A 17272-nucleotide genomic window follows, 5' to 3' on the forward strand; every position below is an offset into this window, starting at 1 on the left:
CCGAACAGCCCCTACTTTTAATAAATAAAAAATTTTTTGTTGCCGGAATCCGGCGACGGAGCTACGGCGACGGCGATGACGACTAGGGTTTCCAAAAGTGTTTTGGATTACCAAAGTGTCATGGGCCTTAAGTTGTTGGGTCATTGGATGGCTAACATATTTGTGAATTTTAAATGGGCCAAAATGTTTTTAGTGAAAAATAAGTTTTTGGGCCCTTAAGTTTAAAATTACAAAAGTTGCAAATTTTTCTCATAAAATAAATAATTGAAGTTGGACTTTAATTATTTATAGTAAATTGTGATTTACAAGAAATTCGGTTATAAATAAATTAATTGGAAAGTAGACAAAGGTGTTTGTATACTTTGTTAATTTAGTTTATAATCGTGGTGGTTAGTGATTGGTTCAAGATATATAATATTGGATCAATTAATTATTGTGATAATTAATTGATGGTGTATGATATGTGATATTATGTATGAAGGATGATCAAAAGCCCAAGCCCAATTTGCTAGGTGTATGCTAGGATATTTGATGTTGAATGATTGTAATAATTATCAATTTATAAAGTAGGCTTGGTTTATGGCCCGTTCCCACCCCCATGAGATGAATCCCTATGTGCCATGGATATTTATTTGTAAATATTAGAATAGTGGATGATCAAGATTGGAAGATGGTGGCCATGATGATTATGAAGATCGAAGACATGTAAATATTGGAAGCTAATGTAATAGTTGCATTGCATCCCGTGCATTTACCCTAGGATTGGACCTAGGCCCGTGTTTAGCTCACACGGGCCATTAGTTTTGGGGCGATTGATCATCCTTGTTTGTTTACTGTTTATAATATATGCATGATATGTTATAAATAATGAGTATGTGCGTTATTATTATGATAATAACAAAGTTGCATGAATCCGGCAAACATACGATCAAACATGGCGAGCTTTTAAAATAAAATTAATGATGAGACCTTTCAAAATTAAAAACCCTCATTTTGAATAAGATTCAAAATTAATATTAAGTCCGAAAAGGGGAATTATAAATTTGTTTATAATTTCCTTGTCTTCCATCGACAATGGGTGCATGATGAACGCTACCCGTACTCGGGGCTCGACTCATATTATTGGGGGGGCCCTGGGTGTCGGAAAGCTGTGACATCCAATGACATGGTGATGTGAACTACGTGGAACTCCCATGATTTCGGCTCATATTATTGAGGGAACTCATGGCGACCGTCCATTAAGGTTCAATATCGATGGGTTAGGCTTGACACGTAAAGATGAACGACGTCATATTATTGGGTCCTAATCAAACGTGAGACAAAAGTATACGTAGAGGGTTGCATGGCGATGCAATTGGAAACTACTTTTTAGGAATTGTGATTGGCTGATATTATTCGGGATCACAATTCGCTAATTGGACCTTACGTACCTTCTGAGGAAAGTGTTTCCCGTTTTCACTAGAGGGTAGTGAAAATGTCAAAACAGTGGGAGCGACAATTTATAAAGTAAAAGTCCAAACTTTATATCTTATTAAATATTTTAAAATAGTCATTAACATTTATCTGTTTTACTTTTCAGTACAAATCTTTGACAATGTCATCAATTCGCAACCCGTTTTCCGTTATTTTCGAAAAACACGTTCTAACCGGACCTAACTATATCACTTGGCTAAGAAATCTAAAGATTGTCTTGAACTCGGAGAAAATTGCATACACACTGACTGAGTCGCCCCCTGCTGAGGCTCCGACTAGCTGCACTCCTGAGGAATTGCAGACCTACAAGGATTGGTGCGACCATGACTTGAAGGCTAGGTGTTATATGCAGGCTTCGATGAACAATGAGATGCAGAGGCGATTCAAGGATGCAAAGAATGCTGCTGACATTCATATGCACCTCAAGGAGCTCTTTGGTGAGCAGACTCGGCCTCTAAGGCATGCCACAGTCAAGGAGCTCATCACTTTACGCATGCGAGATGGGGCTTCGGTCCGTGAGTGTAAGGCCCGAGAATTTGATTACCGTAATCTGAAATGATTTTGGGTATAATGACCGTAATTTAAGATTAATCTGGAATGATTTATTGATCAATTAACATGATTGAGGTTATACAAACTTGAATTAAGAAGTCGGGCATCGTTACATTCTAATCCAAGATGTTCAACCGAACATCTAGAGATGTTCGGCCGAACATCTCAAAAGAGACGATCGGCGCATATGCGCGAGAAAGGGCGCGCATATGCGCGAGCACTCCAGTAGGTCTCGCGCATATGCGCGAGATGAAGCGCGCATATGCGCGCGGCATGCGAATTGCTAGATTGCCACTTGCCATCTTGCATGTCACGGAGGTATATATATATATATATATATACACATGCAAAATTGCCTCAGAATTCAAAGGGAAGAACCGAGAGATTTTAAGGAATTGGAGTTCGAGATTTTAGAATTCAATTTGCGAGAAATCCGTCCATCAGATTTTAAATCCGACTTCAGTTCGAGTTCCTATCAACGTAGGCTACAACTGGACGTAAGTTTTGCTACGTTTTGACATGTTTTGAAATTAGACTATTGTCAGAATTGAATAGGATTCATATATGATGTTCTTGTCATGTTAGACATCATAGAATCGAAGTCAGATTAAGGAACGGACTGTTTCTGTAATTGTTATGATTTTTGGAATCAATTTGACTGAGAATTCATATCGGATATGTATTGTTATTGAGATTATGACTGGTATCGATATTGATTATGAGTTCTGGTATTATATCCGTGATGTTTGGACTGACGGGATTATCGAGACAATATTGTTATGCCGTCGAAACATCAGTTGATTGAAATTGATCAGAGTCGGTATTGATTTAGATTGTATTGATATACCGTATGTCGATTGACATTGATCAGATTGTATTGTGATTTGATATTGATCAGAACAGGTATTGAATTGAATTGTGTATTGATATTATACCTATTCAACTGTTATTACCAGATTGGGAATGGACCGAGATAGAGTCGGGACTTCTTCTTCTTCGTCAGACCGAGAAGATAAAGGTATAAATTATTGTTGAGTTGGGATTGCACAACTCGAGGGAGGTTTGACTCGAGTTTCCCTAAATCATATACTTTACCTTATTGCATTGATATTTGCATTAAGTGGATTGATGTACTTGTTCTCTTGATACTAGATGACAGGTATTAGACGAGCTATCTTGTGACAGAAGTGCCGGATAGTGGTGGTATCGCCACGGCACATTGCACGATGTCTCAAGATAGGATATTAGCGATAGAGCTCGCGTCCTTGACGGTTAGGTCAGGACACTGGATGTTTGGTTATATCGAGTAATGGAATCTATTACGGAATTCGATATAGGAACACCATATTTGGTTATATCGAGTAAAGGGTATTGGAATTCTTCTATTACGGAATTCGATATAGGAATACCAGGGCACTGGTTATATCGAGTAATAGAGATTATGGTTCCATCCTTTACGGAATTCGATATAGGAATACCACATATGGAAACCGGGATCCCTAGACTAGGATTGAGTCTAGTCTAAAACGTAGAGTCACTAGCCTGAGTGACAGCTAGATTAAATGGTATTGATTAATACTGATGTATGTTCCTGATATTTGATACATGTCCAGAATAGAATTATTCTTGATATTGATTATGTTCCTGATATTTGGTACATGTTTAGAATAGGAATTATTCTTGATATTGATTATGTTCCTGAATAGGACACATGTTTAGAACTATATTTAGTATTGTATTGATTCATATAAGATTTATATGATTGCATGTATACATGATTTATACTGGGATATTTATATCTCACCGGAGTTATCCGGCTGTTGTCTTGTCTGTATGTGTGCATGGCAACAGGTGGGATAGGAGCGGGGTCAAGACGAGAACGAGGCTGGATTAGATAGCGTGGAGATCCGGGCTTCAGAAGCAACTTAGGATTCAGCACTGATATGTAGTTGAACCTAGTTGGATTATTGTAGATGACATCAGATTTGTATGTTCATGTTTAACATGTAATTTGATTTTAATTACATTATGTTTCCGCTGTGTATTTTAGAAAAAAAAAAAATTAGACCCTGTTTATTATAATTGTTTCAATTATTCCTAAAGACGATTAAGGAATGAATTAGCGTCCGGGTCCCCACAACAAGTGGTATCAGAGCTGTAGGTCCTTGAACTGTAGGTTCCTTAGCACTGAGATAGAAAAGAGTGAGCGGGGTAGACTGAGTTTTCTTTCCTGCTTTTGATTGCTAGCATGTGATATAGTATTATGTTGATTTACATTGAGTATGCTAGCATGCCAGCATGTTTTATTGCGTTTAAATGTATGTTACCTGAATATCTGAATTGATTTGGTAATATATCTGATTTGAAAATGAATCAGAACCAATTCTTGATCAGAAGGTAAGCTGATCAGAAAAGGATTGGGATTGATTATCTCTTGTGATTACTGATTCCTGTGATCATCAGATATACCTCGTAGAAGATTTCAGAAAGGGGTAGTACTTCGTCTGATCAGATAGATGTATCAGAAATTCAGATGAAAACTAATTTGAAAGAGTTTCAGTTATTTCAGCCGCCGATTCTGAGTGGTATCGGGACGTCTGAAGAGTATGAGAACTGGTTGGATGACATAGAAATACTGTTCGAATTACTTAATTGTACAGATGAACAGAGAATTACACTGGTATTCCCTCAGTTACGAGAAGCTGTCAGAAGTTGGTGGATTACAACCAAAGGAGTACTAGAACAGAGAGGTTCCCGAGGATTTCAGGGAGCTGGATCATCTGGATATGGTGATCAAGGAACAGACCCAGGACACACTTGATGATATAGTGGCAGGTATTGTTCCTTTATGATTATGGTGCATATGTATTGATATATACTAATGCAACCGGTATGATTATCCTTGATTGGGTGGCACTGATACATGCTTTACCTGTTGGTTCTGTATCTACTGTAGTATTGCTTCTTTACCTTTTGGAGAAAGAATTTGATATCAGTGATATTCTGTGGGATATTATATACTGCAGTAAGTTAAGAATAGGATTGAATTAGGATAAATTGTACTTGTATTGTCGGATGATGACAGCATGATTGATATTGATATATCGAACAAGTACAGAGCAATTATAGAGTCTTGCCAGGAGATGGTAAGATTCGGACCTGAAATGGCCAAGGAATAAATGATATACGGTAAGGATTCTTGATTTTGAATTCCTTGATATCTGTATTGTTTATGATTCGATGATTATCGAAAGGAATGGAGTAATCCCTTATGTATTCAGTTGATGACTGAAGCTGAGCCTATCATGAATGGATTTACTAGTAGCAGGAAGTTTGCTATAGTCTTTCAGACGAGATTTCAGGTCTGTCTTGTATCAGGGAGAGTGATTTCAGTCTTGATTCTATACCAGGTATTGGTTCATTTTATAATTTCTTATAGACTGATACTGATTGAATTGAGAGAATTGAAAAATCAGTTGAAAGAATTATTGTCGAAGAGTTAGAGTTACATCTGATTATGTGTTTCTCTGGAAAATCCTTCAGTTCCGATTATGGGTTGATGAATCCTGTGTTCAGCAATATTCTGATGATATTATGCTCGTTTTATCTATGACATTTCGATATATTCGCAGCGTATGATTGAATTGAATATTCTAGGAACTGAGATTGTGGTATACAGAATTGTTCGGATATGAATCTCGATTGTAACAGATTTTATTCAGAGTCTATAATATCTGAAGATAGTATACTGACTGATTATAGTACTGTTGAGACAGGGATCAGTGATTGAGAATGACATTGAATATGGTAGAATTTCCGAGATGTCAGAAATGTCAGAGATTGTGTCTTATGCAGTCATTAGATCAGCATTGTGTACTGATATTCTGAATCTGATATGATATTATTATCACTCTGAGTCTGTGTTTGATATCGATTGTTATGAACCGTTGATGTTATATACAGTTCAGTCGAGTCAGAACTGATTTTGAAGATTAAAACAGTTCAGAAGTTGAATCAGACTGTTCAGAACTTGATTTTGATAGTTAGAACAGTGTGTCAGAGCCGAATACCAGGTAGGTAATATTTTATTTTATATGATTAGCTGATTTGTTTGTGTCAGATATTCGGATTTAAATGGCAGGTATTGTCAGATGAACACAGTAGTAGATTCAGTACTGTTCTGGTAACAGGAAATGTGTGATAATTCGAATGGACAGTTTTGAAGTAAACAGATGAAAATCAGTTATGTCAGAATTTGCATTGAAATGTCTAAATCGCTGACAGATGAAGACAGACAGATAGAAACTCTTAGATTGATTTTCTTGATTATTGATTTCTAAATAGAAATGGGAGTACATTTCTATAGACTGTGTGATGACACTACCGAAATCTTTTTTAGATGGGGTTGTGATGTGATTATGATTGAACGATTGTTCAAATCTTCCTATGTTATATTGTACAGGATGACGTACAAATATGACCAGACGACTAAGAAGTATGTCAGAAACGGGGGTCAGATGGTATTGAATGCCAAAGTTGATTTTATCAGACTGTGATTTTCGTTTGATTTTATACTTTTGGCTGAGTGTATAGCACAATTTGCATCTATGATTTATAGATTGACAGATAGTCGGAGTGAACTATCTAGATACTGGAGGATATCCAGGACATGTAGTGCTGGATTTTAGCACTAATTGACATGATTCATTGTCACTTGTGAATTATTGTACAATAATAGCTAGTAGATGAGTATCGAAATAGCTCTAGTCGAGGTATTGTACAGTGAGAACTGCTATTTTCTTTCGTATGGGAATGATATTGCAGTGATGCTTGAGAGCAGATTTGATAAGATCGGAGATCTGATAAAGAAAATGAAACTGATTCCGAAGAAATGAGGATAGCTCAGAATACATAGACTAATAAGCCAATGTCGGACGATGACTGTTGGTATTTAAAACCAAAGATTGAATATATCTCTGACTGGGATATTGATTGTTATGAGTTATTGATTGGTATATACGGATGTTGTATAGCCATTGTTCTGAAATTAATTTTATCACGAGTGATTTCGTTGATATGAGATTATTGGCGTTTCGGTATGTTTCCTTCTTATATCTGATTTGAGATATGATAGGATTATCAGCATAACACGAGTTAAGTGTTTGTGATTTCGAGGACGAAATCATATCTTAGAGGGGGAGAAATGTAAGGCCCGAGAATTTGATTACCGTAATCTGAAATGATTTTGGGTATAATGACCGTAATTTAAGATTAATCTGGAATGATTTATTGATCAATTGACATGATTGAGGTTATACAAACTTGAATTAAGAAGTCGGGCATCGTTACATTCTAATCCAAGATGTTCAACCGAACATCTAGAGATGTTCGGCCGAACATCTCAAAAGAGACGATCGGCGCATATGCGCGAGAAAGGGCGCGCATATGCGCGAGAAAGGGCGCGCATATGCGCGAGCACTCCAGTAGGTCTCGCGCATATGCGCGAGGTGAAGCGCGCATATGCGCGCGGCATGCGAATTGCTAGATTGCCACTTGCCGTCTTGCATGTCACGGAGGTATATATATATATATATATATATATATATATATATATATATATATATATATATATATATATATATATACACATGCAAAATTGCCTCAGAATTCAAAGGGAAGAACCGAGAGATTTTAAGGAATTGGAGTTCGAGATTTTAGAATTCAATTTGCGAGAAATCCGTCCATCAGATTTTAAATCCGACTTCAGTACCGAGTTCCTATCAACGTAGGCTACAACTGGACGTAAGTTTTGCTACGTTTTGACATGTTTCGAATTAGACTATTGTCAGAATTGAATAGGATTCATATATGATGTTCTTGTCATGTTAGACATCATAGAATCGAAGTCAGATTAAGGAACCGACTGTTTCTGTAATTGTTATGATTTTTGGAATCAATTTGACTGAGAATTCATATCGGATATGTATTGTTATTGAGATTATGACTGGTATCGATATTGATTATGAGTTCTGGTATTATATCCGTGATGTTTGGACTGACGGGATTATCGAGACAATATTGTTATGCCGTCGAAACATCAGTTGATTGAAATTGATCAGAGTCGGTATTGATTTAGATTGTATTGATATACCGTATGTCGATTGACATTGATCAGATTGTATTGTGATTTGATATTGATCAGAACAGGTATTGAATAGAATTGTGTATTGATATTATACCTATTCAACTGTTATTACCAGATTGGGAATGGATCGAGATAGAGTCGGGACTTCTTCTTCTTCGTCAGACCGAGAAGATAAAGGTATAAATTAATGTTGAGTTGGGATTGCACAACTCGAGGGAGGTTTGACTCGAGTTTCCCTAAATCACATACTTTACCTTATTGCATTGATATTTGCATTAAGTGGATTGATGTACTTGTTCTCTTGATACTAGATGACAGGTATTAGACGAGCTATCTTGTGACAGAAGTGCCGGATAGTGGTGGTATCGCCACGGCACATTGCACGATGTCTCAAGATAGGATATTAGCGATAGAGCTCGCGTCCTTGACGGTTAGGTCAGGACACTGGATGTTTGGTTATATCGAGTAATGGAATCTATTACGGAATTCGATATAGGAACACCATATTTGGTTATATCGAGTAAAGGGTATTGGAATTCTTCTATTACGGAATTCGATATAGGAATACCAGGGCACTGGTTATATCGAGTAATAGAGATTATGGTTCCATCCTTTACGGAATTCGATATAGGAATACCACATCTGGAAACCGGGATCCCTAGACTAGGATTGAGTCTAGTCTAAAACGTAGAGTCACTAGCCTGAGTGACAGCTAGATTAAATGGTATTGATTAATATTGATGTATGTTCCTGATATTTGGTACATGTCTAGAATAGAATTATTCTTGATATTGATTATGTTCCTGATATTTGGTACATGTCTAGAATAGGAATTATTCTTGATATTGATTAAGTTCCTGATATTTGGTACATGTTTAGAATAGGAATTATTCTTGATATTGATTATGTTCCTGAATAGGACACATGTTTAGAACTTGATTTAGTATTGTATTGATTCATATAAGATTTATATGATTGCATGTATACATGATTTATACTGGGATATTTATATCTTACCGGAGTTATCCGGCTGTTGTCTTGTCTGTATGTGTGAATGGCAACAGGTGGGATAGGAGCGGGGTCAAGACGAGAACGAGGCTGGATTAGATAGCGTGGAGATCCGGGCTTCAGAAGCAACTTAGGATTCAGCACTGATATGTAGTTGAACCTAGTTGGATTATTGTAGATGACATCAGATTTGTATGTTCATGTTTAACATGTAATTTGATTTTAATTACATTATGTTTCCGCTGTGTATTTTAGAAAAAAAAAATTAGACCCTGTTTATTATAACTGTTTCAATTATTCCTAAAGACGATTAAGGAATGAATTAGCGTCCGGGTCCCCACAATGAGCATGGCCTAAAGTTGATTGGGCTCGTGGACAAGCTCGTTGGCATGGATTTGGTATTGCCTTCGGAGTTGACCACGGATGTGTTGCTGCTGTCGCTGCCAAGCTCATTTGATCCTTTTGTGGTGAACTTCAATATGAACAAGCTTGAGCCCAGCCTTGAAGAGTTGGTGAACATGCTTGTGACTTTTGAGTCCACTATCAAAAAGGAGAAGCTGGCTCTTTATGTGGGTTCTTCATCTGGCACAAAGAACGATCCACATGGGAAGGGAAAGAAGCGTTCTTTCCAACGTCCCAAGAAGAGCGTGCCCTTGAAGAGGCAGACTCCGGGTCCCGTTGTGGCAGCCGCGCCAGCCAAGGCTGAGAAGACAGTTGACATCTGTCATAACTGCAAGAAGCCTGGACATTGGAGGCGTAACTGCAGGGAATATCTTGCCCAGAAGGGTTCTGGCAAAGGTATGTTCTACATTGAAGTAAATATCTCCATTAACTCTACTTCTTGGGTATTGGATACCGGCTGTGGCTCACATCTCTGTAATGCTTTGCAGGTGATGGAAAGAAGTAGGAAGCTCAGGGAAGGTGAGACCTTCTTGAGGATGGGCAATGGAGCAAGGGTTGCTGCCAAAGCTGTGGGAGATGTTTATTTATGTTTGAACAATGATTTTAAGCTTGTTTTGAGAGATGTTTTGTTCGTACCAGACTTGATTAAAAACATTATTTCCATTCCTATGCTTGATATTGATGGATTTTCTTGTTTATTTGGCAAAGGTGTTTGCAATATTTACAAGAATGAATGTTTAGTTGGTACCGGAGAACTTGAAAACAATCTCTACACCTTAAAATTGAAAGATATTCCACTTAACAATGTCCAAGCAATAACAACAACAAATAAGCGCAAACAAGATACTCTTAATTCGGCACAATTATGGCATGCTCGATTAGGACATATTTCCTTAAGAAGGATGAACAAGCTAGTGGGAGTTGGCATGTTTGATATGTCCGATATTAATGCTCTCACGACTTGTGAATCCTGTCTAAAAGGAAAGATGACCAAAATTCCCTTTAAGGGCCATGCGGAGCGAGCCAAAGGGTTATTGGATTTGATCCATACCGATGTGTGCGGTCCGCTTAGCATCACCACTAAGCATGGACATGCCTACTTCATCACCTTTACCGATGACTTTTCGAGGTATGGGTATGTGTATTTGATGAAATACAAGTCTGAAGCCTTTGAAAGGTTCAAAGAATTCAGAAGTGAAGTAGAGACGCAATTGGGACAAAGCATCAAGACACTTCGATCGGATCGAGGTGGTGAGTATTTGAGTGCCGAGTTCCAAGAGTATCTTAGGGAGAATGGGATTCTCTCGCAGTGGACTCCGCCCGCTACACCGCAGTTGAATGGTGTTTTGGAGCGTCGTAACCGGACTTTGATGGACATGGTTCGGTCTATGATGGGGTTCACGGAGTTGCCGCCATCCTTTTTGGGATATGCGCTTGAAACAGCGGCACTGTTGTTGAACAATGTCCATACAAAGGCAGTTGACAAGACTCCATATGAGATATGGATGGGTAAGCCTCCCAAGTATTCTTATCTTAGAATATGGGGGTGTCCTGCTTATGTGAAGCAGGCAGGGGGAGATAAATTGGATAGTCGATCCATTTTATGCTACTTTGTGGGATATCCAAGGAATTCCGTTGGATATTATTTCTATCATCCCCAAGAAACAAAGGTGTTTGTTTCTAGGAATGCAACCTTTTTGGAAAAGGAATTTCTATTGGATAAAAAAGGCGAGATGATAGAACTCGAAGAGGTTCGAGAGACACCCACAGTTGTAGAACCCACACCCAATGAGCTAAGTGAGAAGATACAAGCTCCTAGAAGATCCGAGAGAGTCTCGAGACCACCTATGAGGTATGGCCTGCTTCTTGAAGAGGGCCATGATGAGCCTAACCTTGGATGTGATCCAAGGACCTTCAAGGAAGCATTATCTGATGCCGATTCATCCAAATGGCTTGAAGCAATGGAATCTGAGATGAGTTCCATGCATTCGAACCAAGTGTGGAATCTTGTGGATCCACCTGAGGGAACTGTTCCCATAGGGTGTAAATGGATTTACAAGAGGAAACTTGGGGCAGATGGGAAGGTATTGACCTTCAAGGCGCGATTGGTAGCAAAAGGGTATACTTAAAGGCAAGGTGTTGACTATGAGGAAACCTTTTCTCCAGTTGCAATGTTCAAGTCCATTAGGATTTTGCTAGCCATAACTGCATGGTATGACAATGAGATATGGCAGATGGATGTCAAGACTGCCTTCCTTAATGGGGATATTAAGGAAGAGATTTACATGTCTCAACCTGAAGGGTTTACATCTATCGGAAGTGAGCATATGGTATGCAAACTTCAAAGATCTATTTGTTGGATCTCGGTTTTCTACGTGCCCAAAACGCAGCGGAAGTTTAAAAATTTTATTTTATTTTGACATTCAAAATAATATTTGGACACTCGTATGGTTTTCAATAATCAAACATACATAGGATGTTTAGTAATTATACCTTTGGTGATTAAATCACTGGACTCCAACTACTCCGGTATTAGCGGACGTAGCTCTTGTTGTAAATCCCTATGAACGTTCTTCGATCTACTTCGAATCAGGTCCACGACCGGATTGCTTGTTCCTCTTCTAACTTGCACTAGAAAGTATAGAAGATTTTGCGAAGAGATAGAACACAAAGAAAAATCGACCCAATACCTATCCAATAAAGTGGCCGAAACTTCCTTGCAAAAGAAGAGAAAATTTCGAGAGCAGCAATTGGTTTTTCAAAATTGGAGAGCAAGTTTCGAATCTTCCCAATTAATAAGAATCAAAAATATATATTCTGATTCTTTCTTTTACCATCATTTACTAAATTAATTTATTTAGTTAAGTAAACAAAATATTTGGAAGATTATGCTAGTGGATTCTCGAAGATCTCACCATGCAAATAAGTGGAGGATTAGATTTTAGGCCAAATATTTTAGAATAAAAAAATTTCATGACCTAATTACCATAATTAACATTAATAGGCTTGATTAATTAATTGGATTAGTCTAACTAGTTTAATTAATTAATCAAAGTCTATTAAAAACTTTAATTATTAGTATGTTAGACTTGTACTCCTACAAGCCCATTAAACATACTTCCCACTATATATAAGTTAATATTTAATAAACTCAACTTTTGAGTTTAATAAATTAAATCCTTTAATTTGATAAATTCAACTCCTTGAATTTATTCTCTCCAAATTTCATAAATTCAACTTCTTGAATTTACTATCTCATAAATTCAACTCCTTGAATTTATTTTCTCAAAATTTAATTATCATAAATTCAACTCCTTGAATTTACTATATCATAATATAAATTCAACTCCTTGAATTTATTCTCTCAATGTTTTCTATAAATTCAACTCCTTGAATTTATTATCTCAACGGGGACAAAATAATCCAGTACTTGTGTGACCCTCAATGGTTCAGGGATACAGCTAGCCGTGGGTTCACAACTCCTTGTGATTCAGGACATAATCCTTTATTCGGGCTTACCCTTATTTAGCCCCATTCTTTTCACCAACACATTGATCAAGAATGTCAGAACTCATTCTGATTGCACCCATCGGATCATGGTAAGAGCGTTTAGTAGCATCGCCCCATGATCCCCTAGGTATCACTGATAGTGCCTGCAAGAACCAGTCGATTATGATTAACGTACAGTACGATCCCTTCATCTCATATATCCCGATCGAATTGCAACCATTGGTTCATCGAGGGTTGCATATTAATTCGATAACTATGTGATAACTATAATAGTGGCATCGCGTGTACTATTGGAGAACTCCTTCTCCAACGTACATCTCATACTCTGGCCAGAGATTCCATGCACTATTATTACATTAGATCACATAGGATATCCACACCCGTAGGTGAGTGGTGAATCCCCGACTACAATGCACTGGCTCCTATATGTGTCGCAACTGTACCCAACCTCGCCACCTGATGACTCTCCTGGAGCCGGTAAACGAGTCAAAGCACAGCCCTAGCATATAGAGCCTCAGTGTTGTCCCGGGTCGTAAGGACTAATGGTGTACAATCATAACCACGGACTTATCCTCTCGATGAATGATAACCACTTGGAAAGTCCGAGGGAGGGTTGTTCGGTATAATCATCATATGACTACCCATCTGCATGTTCGGACATCTCCATGCCCTTACCAAGAAACGCAGTACACAACATCACAGATGCTAGTCTCGAGCTCAAGCGGCCTTTATCCCTGTTTTAGGCGGCTGAATCGACTAGGAACGAATTTAGAATATGCATGTGTTTACAAATGAGTTTCAACATCGAATTACGATTCATTTGTATTAAAGCATAATCAAGGACTTTATCTATGCTGTTCGCATGGGTATACAGATAAAGTATAACAAGACCATAAAAAGTTAAATTATATTAAAATAAAGATTGTTTATTTCACTTGAGTCAATAACTTCCCCAGCCAACCGTTGGCTTGCAGGACATCTACTCTAACACTATTTATGGTCTTAAGCAGGCATCTAGGAGCTGGAACCTCAGATTCGATAGTACAATCAAAGAGTTTGGTTTTACTAAGAATCCTGAGGAACCCTGTGTGTATAAGAAGGTCAGTGGGAGTGCTGTGGCATTCCTTGTTCTTTATGTTGATGACATTCTACTCTTTGGGAATGATGTAGGAATGTTGCAATCAACTAAGATATGGTTAGCAAGTAAGTTCTCAATGCAGGACTTGGGTGAAGCATCATTTGTATTGGGAATACAGATCTATAGAGATAGATCAAGAAGATTGCTTGGTCTCACCCAGTCCACATACATTGATACCATCGTGAAGCGGTTCTCGATGGATGAGTCCAAGAGAGGACATCTACCAATGTGTCATGGCGTGTCCCTATCGAAGTCTATGTCTCCCAAGACTGATGCAGAGATAGCGGCGATGACACGAATTCCGTATTCTTCGGCTATTGGTAGTATCATGTATGGGATGATATCTACACGTCCTGACGTGGCATTTGCACTAAGTGTAGTGAGTAGATATCAATCCAACCCTGGTCTTCCACACTAGAAAGCTGTGAAAGACATCCTCAAGTATTTGAGAAGGACCAATAAGTTGTTCTTGGTCTATGGGGGTGGAGAACTAAAATTGGAAGGCTATAGCGACTCTAGCTTCCAAAGCATATCGATGACTCGAATTCAACCTCCGGATTCATATTCATGCTCAATGGTGGTGCTGTCTCTTGGAAAAGTTCCAAGCAAGACAGTACTGCGGATTCCACCACTGAGGCAGAATACATTGCTGCATCGGCTGCAGCAAAGGAGGCTGTTTGGATTAGGAATTTCATCCAAGAGTTGGGCGTCATTCCTAATGGAGTTGCTCCTATCCCGGTGATGTGTGACAGCACGGGAGCCATAGCTCAGGCGAAGGAGCCAAGGTCTCATCAGAAGTCCAAACATGTATTGAGAAAGTACCACATCCTCAGAGAGATCGTGGAACGAGGAGAAGTGTCGATCGACAAAGTCGGCTCCGCAGATAATGTTGCTGATCCACTAACTAAGCCTTTACCAGGACCATCATTCGAGAAGCATCGCGAATCAATGGGTCTGAAGTATATGGGTAGTTGGCTCTAGTGCAAGTGGGAGATTGTTAGAGTAGGTGCACGTCGAGCCAAGTGTTGGCCGAGTGTTCACGATGAAACTCTATGTATAAACGATCTTTATTTTAATAATATTTGAATTTATTATATTGGCGCATCTTTATCTGTATACCCATGCTAGTTGCATAGATAAAGTCCTTGAATATACAAATAGTAGAAAGAATATGAGATGCTCATATGATGAGTATCATGAAACTCATATTTGTAATATTGTATATTCTAAACGGTTCCTAGTCGATTCAGCCGCCAATAAGAAGGATATAGGCCGCTCGAGTTAGAGACTAGTATCTGCGATGTGATTACCATGTTTCATTGGTAGGGGACATTGTGATGTCCGAGCATGCAGATAGGTGCTCATGGTAGAGTGCACTGAACAACCCTCTATAAAGGACTTTCCAAGTGGTTCTCACTTATCGAGTGGAAAAGTCCTAGTTTATGGTTGTACACCATTAGTCCTTATGACCCGGGACAACATTGAGACTCTATGTGCTAGCGTTTCACTTTGACTTGTTTACCGACTCTTATGGGGTCATTAGGTGGCAAGGTTGGGTGTTACGGCGAAACATATAGGAGTCGATGCATTGTAGTCGGGGATTCACCGCTTACCTTCGGGTATGGATATCTTATGTATTCTCATGTATGTGTGCATTTCGGTCTCCCTAAATCGTTCCTTTCAAAGCTAACTGGACCTAATTTTCAAGACTGGTTAAAAAAATTGTTCTGAATTCAAAGAAAATGACATACACACTAATTTCAATCCTGTTGAACAGACATAGCATGCAAGATGGTAGGACCATAGCATGCAAGCTAAAGTGTAACATGATCGCTTTTATGTCAAAGGAACTGTAATGCCCGAGAATTGAGTTTGATACTTTTGTATTGATATATATTAGTATGAATAAGGAATACAAATATAGACGGGGAGAAACGAGGTTGCAAAACTAGAATATTTTGAGAAAACAACTCCGCACCCGCGGTCCAGGAGCCACCGCACCCGCGGTGCATGGACAGTAAGTTGGCAAAATTTTCGTAGCATCACCGCACCCACGGTACTAGACAGAGCGCACCCGCGGTGCTGCTACAGTAGGGTGACCGCACCCGCGGTCTAAACCCAAGCGCACCCGCGGTCGAAGCTTTCGGGAAATGTAATGTATATCAGAACACTGAGCGCACCCGCGGTGAAAAACAGACCGCACCCGCGGTGCGACGTGTAGTGCAAAGAATTGTGCCACGTTTTATGTTATTGCATGGATATATATATGTGGAGCTCGGTCATTCTTCAGGGAGAGAGAGAGGAAATCGAGGGTTGGGAGAATACTTTGAACTCTTGAGCTTAGAAATCAAATTTGAAGACATCCGTGTATCAGAATTCGAATCCGAACGCAATATTGTGTTCTTCTCGCTACGAGCTACACAAGGACGTAAGTTTCATTGTGTTTTGACATGATTTGGAAATATGATAATGTCAGAATTGAATATGAATCAGATATGATGTTTCTGCTACCGTAGATATTTTATAATTGAAGTCAGATTTCAGAATAGACTGATTATGACATTATTATGATTTTCGAAAGCTATTAACTACGATTTTGATATCAAAATTGTGTATCACTGATTTTAAATATACCGATATTGAGATTATGAGTTCTGGTATTATATCTGTGATGTTGTGATTGATGGGATATCAAGATTGTATTGTTATACTGTCGAAACATCAGGAGATTGATATTGATCAGATTCAGTATTGATTTAGACTGTATTGTGATATCGATGACATGAATTAGATTGTATCTTCTTCAGACATTGGTCAGATTATGTACTGAATTGAGTATTGATCAGAACATGTTGTGTATTGAGTTATTCACTAATACAGGGTATTCGATATTGTCATTTGTGGGGACCCGGACGCTAATCATCGTTGGGATTTAATTATCAGTTCTGATAAACAGTGTCTAAAAAAATTTCTTTTTAAAATATAAATGCGGAAGGTAATGGTATCTAATAATATACATATCTGTATAAAACTACATTTCAGTA

The 17272-nt window shown here is 38.4% G+C and overlaps 1 long non-coding RNA gene across 1 annotated transcript; it reads left to right on the forward strand.

Annotated features, from left to right (window-relative positions):
* Nucleotides 1-7738: 7738 nt before the first annotated feature.
* On the forward strand, nucleotides 7739-9366 carry LOC140814748 (uncharacterized). Its single transcript, XR_012114150.1, has 3 exons — nucleotides 7739-7827; nucleotides 8286-8347; nucleotides 9235-9366. It is a non-coding gene; the product is annotated as an uncharacterized lncRNA (long non-coding RNA).
* Nucleotides 9367-17272: the final 7906 nt, after the last annotated feature.

The sequence above is a fragment of the Primulina eburnea genome, chromosome 15, assembly GCF_022965805.1.
Source record: "Primulina eburnea isolate SZY01 chromosome 15, ASM2296580v1, whole genome shotgun sequence".
NCBI lineage: Eukaryota > Viridiplantae > Streptophyta > Magnoliopsida > Lamiales > Gesneriaceae > Primulina > Primulina eburnea.